This window comes from Opisthocomus hoazin, chromosome 5 (assembly GCF_030867145.1).
Source record: "Opisthocomus hoazin isolate bOpiHoa1 chromosome 5, bOpiHoa1.hap1, whole genome shotgun sequence".
NCBI lineage: Eukaryota > Metazoa > Chordata > Aves > Opisthocomiformes > Opisthocomidae > Opisthocomus > Opisthocomus hoazin.
In genome coordinates, this window is record NC_134418.1 from 85,051,691 (window position 1) to 85,062,702 (window position 11,012).

Here is an 11,012-nt window from a genome sequence, read left to right on the forward strand (position 1 = left end):
ATTCTCATGTTGACTTTGTAATTCCTCATACATCAACACTTTGTGGGTAGAACAGACTCCTGAGCTTATGTTGTCACAAGCAATATTAAACATCTCTCTGGCATGGGGCTTTGCTTTTTTTACCCTCAGTTCATGTTCAGGGGACTGAAGCAACGGAGTTCCCACGATAGGTAGCATTTAGTTTGCGGTGGTTTTTGAACAATTCCAAACCAGAGCAACTAAACCCAGCTCTCGAGGTTCCTGAACAGGGGGTGAAACACAAACCACTGCATCTTCGCTTCTGCTTTCATCCTTCAGAAGCATTCGTACAACCATATCTACCTACACTTATCTTCAGTCCATGCTAAAAATACTTTAATCAAATTTGCAGTAGCTTTCCAGTTTCAATATAAAGTTGGAATTACAACACCCTTGTATGTGATGGCTATTTTCCCTCTCTTTTTCAGTCATCTGATGGTGCTCCCTCAAGCTATCATGCTGAAAGCAAATTTATTTCATTATTTTAACTCCATGTTCTATCTGTTTTGTAATTACAGTTAATTACAAATTGTTTAAATAAGATGGGGTTTTACCCACAGCGACACGAAAGCATGCACACAATGCTCTGAGACTGACCTTGTCTTCTAGGTCAAGTCTTCCACACCATTCTCTGTATGAAGCTCTTCTTTGCCTAAAGCTCTTTGATGATCGCTTTGGTTTACAGGTTGGCCCCGCAGTGTTTTACAGACCCTGCGGATGAACTGTAAGTAGTGACTACCTCTAGAGCTGTATTTTAGGAAACAAAATTCAACCAGGGAGTTAAGTATTACGCAGGACTAGCTCGGGTTGTTAAAAGAACTGCTTCGTGAGTAACAAAATCATTTCCCTCAAATCAAGCTCCTGCCTACTGAAATAGTTCATCCTTGCAAGCCTCCTTATGTTGTGCACTCTATTTGGTGCTACAGAAGTCACGAACTAAGGCTTCTTGAAAGACCTCTGTGTGTTTTATATTTAATCCAGTGCCTACAAGGTAATAAATTAATTTTTCTGTTTGTCTTCATAATAGAGGTATGGAATTAGACTACCAACAGTTTCAGCGTGGCCGATCCAAATTATTTGACCGAAGCAAACACGCCCTGCCACCTGAAGAGATTAGGGAATATCAAGGATTTTGCTTTTAGTAACAGCAGTGGGAGTTTCAGACTGTTCAGCACTGGCCAAATTTTGCTCTACTGACATCAACAGTAAAATGCTAATTTCAGGAAGAGTGGAAAGAATCCAGTTCTGAATAGTTCTGAAAAACCCTACCCTAAAAATCCGGGTTTTAAATACTTCAAAACATGCAATCTGTAGACTCTAGCAAGAGAAATTCTGCCAGAGTGGATCTGAAAGGCAGCTGGGAACATAAGGAAGCAGACGATCCATATGATATTCTTACTTGAAGCTTTGAAATCTGACAAAGGAAAATAATTTACTTGGAAAAACAATACTTCTCCACTCCCTTTTCAATGCATGAAATATTCACATCTAATTTTTCTACAAGAAAATGACAACAGTATTTTGCACTACTGAGTTTTATGCAAGAGACTCGCAAGCAGTCCAACTTGTACTCAACTCTCAAGGCAATAAAAACATATTTAAACTACGTAAAAGTCTAACAGAATAAAAACAAAGGCACTCAAATCACGGTCTGTAACTACTTTAAAGATGCCAGTTACAAGTTGCAAGGGACTTTTTCTCTCTGTGCTCACGCAAACATAGACAAAGTACTGGGGAGATATTAAGTAACCTTCTTAAAGCAGACTCAGTAAAAACACATTTACTTTGAATAAAACAAAGAAGTGGTGAAACAGGAATAATTCACTGCAGAAGCCACAGAGGAAGGACAGATCGCTTCTGCAGAAGAATGAAGTTTATTATTCTTAAAGTGAAAACCAAAGGTAGTACATGAGAAACTGCATGAGTCAGGCTAGGACCTTGTGACACCCTACTGAACAAGGCCAAAGATGAGTTCAGGTTAACTGCATGAGGATTAGTGAGAAAGGGTATAAATAACCCAACTTTACTTAACCCCAAACCTTCAAACTGTGCCAGGACACCTGGTAGCACAGCACTCAGCAGGAATGGCGAGGTGAGCTGCTGAGAGAAGCAAGAGGCAAGACTGAGGACGGGGCATCAAATCGGTTTAGATATGGGTGCTATGAATAGCAGCCTCAGAAAGAGAAGTGAGGGTTGTAGAGGACAAGGGGCAACGGGCACAAACTGAAGCAGAGGAAGTTCCAGCTGAACATGAGGAAGAACTTCTTCCCTCTGAGGGTGACGGAGCCCTGGCCCAGGCTGCCCAGGGAGGCTGTGGGGTCTCCTTCTATGGAGATATTCAAGACCCGCCTGGACGCGGTCCTGTGCAGCCTGCTCTGGGTGACCCTGCTTGGGCAGGGGGTTGGGCTGGGTGACCCACAGAGGTCCCTTCCAACCCCGACCATTCTGTGATTCTGTGATTCTGAGTGGGGGGCCCGAGTCTCTGCTGCAGTAAGCAAGCACAATTTCTTTGAGTGTCGGTGAAGCGGTCTGAAGACCTACCCTTGCGTTTGTGCTAGCGCGTTTGTCATCCACCATGCCGATTTACAGGTCCTAGTGACCTCCAACTAAGTGTGCATAACTCATTTCTGGAAGTTTTAAAGCCACCTAGGTTCAAGCAGCCTTTTTGAATTCTGAGTGACAGGTCTCAAGCCAGAGAGAGCTGAGAGAAGAGATCTTTTATCACGCCACAGTTTACATAGCATGACATCTCCACTTCATAAAAAACGTAACAATTTTCTACAAAAAACCCCATTCAACGATGGTAGTACCCTATCTATATCTTCTTCTTCATAAATCAAGTTCTATCCCAGGGTTACATGGGAGCTGTTACTAACTATATAATGAACGTTGTATCTGCTTACAGTTCCTGAAGCGACAGCAGCACTGTAACTCCCAGTGTTGTGAGGTGGTTGGAGTTACGTGGGATATTTAAGAGGGTATGCAATATATCCACTATTTCTCTTTACCTTTTTATTACATATCCAAACCGTGTATCCAAATATGGAGAGAAAGCACTCGTCCGATAGCTGAAGCTGCATTCAGTTAACCATCATCATTCTGGTCAAAAAGGAAAACCATCAGCCCCTCTCTAATGGCATAAACACCGACAGTCGAGTCCTCAAGGCTTTGTGATGAATTCTTGTCACACTTTCTTTTTCCTAGCAATTTCCAAAGCCAGTGAGAAAACAGTTCAAGGAGAGAGTTTATAGAAATTGTGGACTACACAGTACGTAGTGCGTAATTCATTATGGAGTTATGACAACAGCAGTACTTCTTCTCTCCCTGCTCACCTCTAAAATATGTTGCCTGTAGACATGTGAGAAAGAAAAATAAACCTTTTTGTGATTTTTAAATAGAATCTTAATGCTGTCTGAAATGGTAAGCATTAATATGTTACATAGATAGCTACAAGGCAGAGCTAATATTTTTCCATATTTTAAATGTGTGTTTGTTTTGTTGAGCCTGTCTCATTCCGTAATTCTTTCAAATCACACGCACATACCCCACAGCGTTGATTAAAAGCAGTTGCTTCTCCACATTTTGTCAGTGTAAGTTGTTTTTTTGTTTAGTGTTTCTGAGAAATTATAAGAACAAAACTCAAATACTGTCACAAATCTATTGGGTGTTCACAAATAGGTTGGAGGGAGGAAGCCCTGTGAGGATTGAAGATGGTGGCTACTGCGGAGGAAGATTTGCAGCCCGAGGAGCCCAGGAAGAACAGAGCAATCTGAGGTGCTTGTTGTAGAGCTTACTAGGACCAACCTACAGATTTACCTTAAGATCTTCCTTCTGCTTTGACTCACGGTAAATCAACACACTGCAAGGTCTTGTATCAATTCAGGTGAGAACAGATGAAACAATTACTGTGAATCAAAACAGATAGAGCAAGAAAACATAAGTCTGGAAGAAAAAACAGGGGTACGGCACCCCAGTAGCAGTAAAAAAAGAAGTCATCCGATTACTTATTAGTAGAATCAATTTCCTTTACCTAAGATACGTGGTGAAACAAAGCAGGAGAGGAGCCACAGCAGTCGGAGACATCGTTTCCCAGCTCAGACCGAGAGGGCAGATGGGACCTCGCTCAGATCAGTGGGACTTCTCAGCCTTGGCACGACGCGGGGGGAACCCGAACGCGGTGCTGTCACGTCTGCAGCACTATGAAGAAGAAATGACCAACAGTCAAAGTACTCAAGCCTTGGGCGCTCTCCCTACAGCAAAATGATACGAAAATACGATTTTATGCTGCTTCTGACCTGCCAGCACCTTTTTGTGTCAGGCCAAAGATGAGTCATGCCCTGCCATCAAAGATATGTGAACAAGGAGTAGCGGACAACTGAGAGGATTGCAGCTGATATGCAGTTCCAATAAACCTACTCATTGTGCAGTGTAAGAAGCAGCAAGGGCTTGAAACTGGGAGGGACTTAATATCATCTTACAGATCTTGCGGTTGCTTTTTAATAATTTTCACATTGCTGTTATTGTAAAAACACATCGTAAAGTTAAAACATTTTTACTGCCCATACATGAGTTCCATCATTATACCTTTTTTTCTCTTTCCAGCTTTTCTTGATAGCAAGCATGTGTCCAGATGAAAATCCCAGATTTCATGTAGAGCAGCAGAAAAGATTTTTTATTTTCTTATTCTTCCTTTTTTTTTCCTCCCTTTATACCACACAACAGAGGACAGAGAGGCCATAACCCATCTGCAGATTGAAACAGCAGCAGCAAGGTCTAAAACAGAAGTTTTGAGGAAACCCATGGGTATCTGGAAAAAAAATTACGGTATGTCTCAGCATACCAGCAACTCTGAAAAGCTGGTGCCACACTGGACCTGAAATCAGTGTCTTGAGTCTGGGTATGCGGGAGAGAACACATCATTTCTGGAAACAGACTGTGTCCTTCTGTGTGCTTTACTTGGCTTAATTCCCTTCTGGTTACTGTACTGATGAAGTATGTTGTAGGTATTTTATGTTTACACTTCGGAGGGAAGAAAATGAAGTGATGACCCTAATAGAATCCATTACTAACATCCTGAGAACATTACAGTTAGCAATCTTGTCAAGCAGCTTGCAGAGATATTTTTCTATAGAGCTGCTATTTATTTTCTTTCACTTTCCAAACTGCATGAGATAATGTTCTATTTTTAAGGCAGAGAGCATGACACAGCCAAACAGAAGCTGGGATTTTATCTTCCTGCATCGTCTGTAAGAAGACTCAATGGCAGGAGCGCTAACGAAACCTAAGCCGAATTCCTTTACACAAATTACCTTCACGTAATCCCTTCACTTATCGGGAGAAAGTCTGAAAAACGCTCCGAATCACAGGCCGCATACCACCTCTACTTTGGTGTGCAATGTACCACCACGAGAGAAATAAGACGACCTCACCTGATGTCACGATAGAGAAACCAGGGATCTGCACGACCTGTTGTCTCCAAACCTCGGCAGTGCTCGAAGCAGGAACTCCTGGCATTTTTTTCATCCCCGGCTTTTGCGCACACTGCTCTTTCTAGGACCCTGCCTATTTCCAGCTACTCCTGCTCATGATTTTAATAAAGTATATTTAAAATAAAATACATTTATTTGAATGTGTTGTGAATTAGCTTTGTGTCTTACAGTAAAGACATACAACACAACCCGAAGACGGCAAGCCATTGTTGTCAGCTTCCACACTTTTAAAGCGGTGCAGTATTGCTAAACAGATGAAATGTTGCTCAAAAGACAAGTTCTAATCAGGCTAAGGGGCAAATCAAAACGTGCAAAAATGTTCATGCTTTTAAACTGTGAGTGTGCTGCACAGTGAAATTGTATCTTTCTGTAACCATAATTCATGTCAAAACAAAGAAAAATGAATAACCCAATTTAAATCTGTACCATACTGAAGCAGCAGAAATGCTTAAGAAGCAACAGAAAAGAATATTAAAATCTGCTCAAACTGATCAGAAGCAGGCAGTCTGCAAGCCCAAGAAACGAAAACGTATGAAAGGAGCCTTTGAGAATTCGAAGGCTACGTCACAAAAGCCAAACGAATGATTTGTCTGTGACAGAGATTACTTTCTCCAAGTTTTAAAAATAGGGACAAATGAACAAGGACCTGCCAGAAACGTTTAAGAACACATTTGTAAGGACCGACTCATTAGGATTTAATGGTACTTTTCATCACCAACTGCACAGCATGAAGCTGAGGAGTAGTAATGCCTCAAAACACCCAGACAAACAAGTCTCTGAAGGAGTCAGCACCTAAGCACAGAGCGCGACTCAAAGGAACAAACTTTATTTCCAAAGCCTGAAGATAGGTCCTTCAAGCACACAATAGCCACCACGAAAGGGACCTTTAGCGTACTCATAGGCCCTTAATTGAGAAAGGAGAGGAACAAATAGTTTTCATAAGTGAAAAGTTTTCAAATCTGTTTTCAGCATCAGCTGATGTGAAAACAGCAGAATACTCAAAGCCAGCCACGGCTGCAGACTCCGGAAGATATTGATTCTGACAAAATCCTCACGGACAGAGCAGCTGATGGAATATAACACCATTTATTGCATGACCAAAGAACCTGGAAAACTCCAGCCCCAATTCTAAGATAGCTTCTACTACCTTCAGAAAGCTCTGGAAGCATGGACAGCTCAGATGCAAACATCACCCCAAGCTATCAGTTGTAAAGAAGCTTAGTAGAGTCAAGTGCAACAGGAAACGACATTTAGAAATCTATCCATGCCAAACATCATCAGTTGGCATGCAACTTAAGAGTTGTTTAGAAAACCTGCACGGGGAAGCTCAGATCAGATATGAAACCACAAGCACTTAAGGGAAGGCTGAATAGATTAAAACTTCACCCTTGAGCTTGACTGCAGAGGACAGAGGTCTATAAAGTGGCTGACAAAGCTGTAGGAAAGCAACTCTTTGTTTCTCATAACAGGAACCACACAGGTTTAATATAAAGAAAGTACTTTTGTATGCCCTTCAAATTTAGTTTCATCTTTTATTAAAGCACAAATCCAGAGGAAAAGAAAAACTTTGGTAAGCCAGCAGGCTACAAATGCTTACATCATTAAACACTCACCTCATTTAGCACGTGTTTAAGTAAAGATGAAACTTCTTGGCTAGATGGGGGTTAAATCTGACCAGATTTACATATAAGAGAGTCTGGTTCTGAAGCCACACGAATAGATTTTCAAGATTTAGACATCAGCAACTGAAAAGCACATATGAGATTTCAACAGCTCAATGATGCCGATCTTGCTCTTCAAGGATCTTCACATTGGCTGCTCTCTACATGGAATATTGCAACATTTTCCTTTTTCTTTATTGGAAACAGGCAGATAATGGGATTCTTCAAAGTTTGAGACCACCTTTTGACTAGTCAGCAAACATACAAATAACATACAGCCTAAAGAAATAATTTAGAAGTTGGCCAATAGATCACAAAGTGCTTGTGTTCTAAAATACTTCAGAAAACCACAACCAGACACTCAAAATAAAATATGATGATTAAGAGGGCCATTTTCAATGGATTTCTAAGGCACAGATTAAGCTTACCAGGCCTGCACATGGCAAGAGAATGTTTCTGCATGACAACATGAACATGCTCACATCTGAAACAAAGCCTTCATACAGCAAGTACCTAAACAAGAAACCTTCAGAACACAAACATCTCATTTTCATTTTTTATTCACATCATTCTCATATTTTATTTCAATTAATCCACACACACATAGAAATAAATTACAGCCCTTCTTGTTAAGAAACCCATTTCAACAAGTGGCAAGGTTCCTGAATGATCACTGAAGATGTGTAGGTTTAGCCATTGCTTGTCTCAGTTCCACTTTCAAGACGTGACATTACACGTGACAACTGGAGTCATCTCATAGGAGATCAGTTACCAGCCACTCAAATCATAGGGTGATGTTCAACGCCAGTTCAAATCCCTTGCACATGCTGGTTTTCTCCCTGCAAAAGAAGTTTTATTTCATTTGCAGTCAGCATCACGCACACAAAAGAGGTAGCTGGCCTAAGGCTGAGCGATATGAACACGCTACATGACACTAACCCTTAAGTCAGAGCCACTTCTCTTTATAGATTTCTCCATTTGTACAGGACATGATTTTCCTCTCATACCATTAGTATGGATTCCATTGCAGAGGACCAGCCATATTAGAATATGTGGAGCCAGTAATTGTCGTGCCTATAAGATTTCCTCAGATTTTTCAGATGGTAATTGTTGGAACTTTATATAGATTTACCATGCAGGTTTCCACTAGTCCAAACTAATTTTTTTTTTCCATTTTTCAGGTAAGGAATAAATTAAACTTCTTTAGATATAGAAGGCAATCCATCCACTAACATCTAATAATCCTTTTTACACTACGTACCTGGAGACCAGCCGATGCACAAGGAACTCTTTTCACTCGAGATGTTTATTTCATACATTCATAAAGCACCAACATACTTGAGACACCTGAAAAAGATTTACATGAAACTGACACTCTGATAAAATAGTAAGATGACAGTTGAAAACCTAACACCTATTAACAAAGTTGGTTTGGTAGCTTCCCGGAGTTCAGTACTTTCATGAACATGTTCCTCTCAGTGTGATCCAAAGAAGAGTTTTAGCCTCACCTCTGGGTTTGAGAGAGAACTTTTATACCCCTCCGTGTTGGCCACTTAAGACACTCCCAGACTTAAGAGGGCAAAGCATAAAAGGGGAATAGATTATAGCACTGTTTCTTTTTATTAACTAAGGTGATCTAAACTTGCCATTTACTCAAAAGATATTACAATTTGCTTGAAATTTGTGAATTATCAAAAAGCAAGATATGAAGCCATCTGCAATTGTCAGACTAGAGTATACTTACCTTCTAGCAGAAGGTGTTACTCATTCCTAAGAAGTCCTGAGCATTGCTTCTAGTTTAGGTGTGATCATCCATGTCCAGAATATTTCAGACATCAAGTTGCTAAGTGGGACCTCTAAACAGCACAAAGAGCCAAATTATTAAACTATAATTCATACTGTCTAATTACAGGCCTTCTTAAAGCCATATTCTACAAAGTTTCTATTATGTCAAATTAGACCCTCTGAAAGTCACATTCTACAAAGTTGCAGAAGTCGTTTACGTAAAATGTATTATCAAATCAAGACCCAGAGCAAAAGGCAGTCAATGGTTCAGTCTGCTGAAAATATTCTAATTGGCCCATGTAAACTACATGGAACATCTTTTAAAACACAGTTAATCAGAAACCGTGGAAAGTTTTAAGCCTAAATTGCTGTTACTGCTGACACCATCCTGAGGTGAGCTGTAAATTTCTAGCTTTACCCTCAATTCATTGCTACCTTGTGCCTACTTAAACATACCTTGTAACAAGTTACACAGAGCTCAACCCAGAGGGACATCAAAAGTTACTGTTACAGATGTACTAGAAGGCAGGGCCAAAAGCCTATGCAATCAGCGACTTCAGTTTGTTTTATCAGTTAAGTCCCTATGAGCTTAAGTGTCTAGAGAACTCAATACCCTAAGCACTGCAGCTTACAACTGTAATTTTCTTGATGCAGCCTATAAGAAAACACTGCATGGAATAGGATTTAAGGTCTGTGCAACTCGATTCCTGTTATTTATAAGAGTGGAAGGGTACAAATGCACGCAAACCCTTCTTTCCCGCACAGCGACCCAGATACCCTCAGACATGCCTGCCTTCACAAAGCCTCAGGACTCGAAGCCCCCCCGTTCCAAAGCCGTACCTAACCGCAGGCTGCGAGATGCTGGCGAGGTCGGCGTGCCCCCTCCCTTACCGATCGGCGATTAACGGCGCGACTCCAGACCCTCCGGTGAGGCCTACCGGGCTTTGCCTCGTACCCAGGCCGGGCGCGGCCCAGCGCGGCAGGCCGCCGGCCCAAGCCCTCGGCGCCATTCCAAGGCCTGCTCCGGTACCGTGGGACGTCCGCCACGCTCTGCGGAGGGAGAGAGGAGTCAGCCCCGGGGAGCGGGGAGCAGGGGTGGGGGGGCCGCGTGTGCCTCACGACAGGATGCAGGGCGGAGGGGACGGCTCCGCGCTGGGTTTCTGTGAGGGGAAAAGCGCTCTATCCCCCTGTGTTGACTCCCCGGAGCACCGCCAGGCTCCGAGAGGGCATAATGTGAGGGGAAGCCGGACCCGAGCAGGCCCCAGGCCCGCACCCCCCCGGAGACCCGGAGCGGCCATCTTACCGCGCCGACCGTAAGGGAAAGAGGGCAGGCAGCGCCTCGCGGTGCCTTAAATACCGCCCGCCGCCGCGCGCGGGCGGGGCGCCGCCGCCCATTGGTAGAGCGGGCGCACGTGACCCCGCGAGGAGGGTGAGCGCTGAGGGGGGCGGCCGCCATGTTGCGCCTCCCCCTCCGGTTCTCCCCCGCAGGGGGACGGACGGTGGCCCCGGGCCGGTACGGGCGGGAGGGGTCCCTCTGCCGCGGTGAGGAGCGCCCCGGTTGCTCGGCCGCGCTCCCTGCGGCGGGCCCGCGGCCTGCTTCGTCGGGCCGTCATCGTCGATCTCTGCCCAGGCCAAGCGCTGAGGGCCCAGAGGTCTTTAATGCAGAGGGACAAAAGCGCCTCGGGCGTGAAGTAGCAGCTGTGCAGCGGTTTTGAGGAGCTAAATACTGATGATCTCTGTCTAAACTCCCATCTAAGCCCTGCTTTAGGAGACTTAGGGTCTGTCTGCGAGGATGGTGAAGTAAGCCTCAAGCCTGCACTAATAACCTCGGCACACGCAGCAGGCCCCAGGGTGGGGCACCAGTGCAGGCTGGGGCTGACCTGCTGGAGAGCAGCTCTGTGGAGAGGGACCTGGGTGACCTGGGGAACGACAGGTTGACCGTGAGCCAGCAGCGTGCCCTGGTTGCCAAGAAGGCCAATGGCATCCTGGAGTGCATCAAGAGGAGTGTGGGCAGCAGGGCGAGGGAGGTTCTCCTGCCTCTCTGCTCTGCCCTGGGGAG

The 11,012-nt window shown here is 43.8% G+C and overlaps 1 long non-coding RNA gene and 1 other non-coding gene across 4 annotated transcripts; both read right to left on the reverse strand.

The window, feature by feature from the left end:
- Positions 1–7,710: 7,710 nt before the first annotated feature.
- Positions 7,711–10,271, reverse strand: LOC142361471 (uncharacterized). 3 transcript variants are annotated; one of them, XR_012764112.1, is made up of 5 exons: positions 10,257–10,271; positions 9,794–10,003; positions 8,913–9,024; positions 8,430–8,515; positions 7,711–8,007 (listed from the first exon to the last, which is right to left on the reverse strand). It is a non-coding gene; the product is annotated as an uncharacterized LOC142361471 (long non-coding RNA). The 3 variants fall into 3 exon arrangements; XR_012764113.1 differs by lacking the exon at positions 10,257–10,271 and having other exon boundaries at positions 9,845–10,250; XR_012764111.1 differs by lacking the exon at positions 10,257–10,271 and having other exon boundaries at positions 9,794–10,250.
- LOC142361557 (small nucleolar RNA SNORA26) lies at positions 8,633–8,750 on the reverse strand. Its single transcript, XR_012764170.1, has one exon. It is a non-coding gene; the product is annotated as a small nucleolar RNA SNORA26 (small nucleolar RNA).
- Positions 10,272–11,012: the final 741 nt, after the last annotated feature.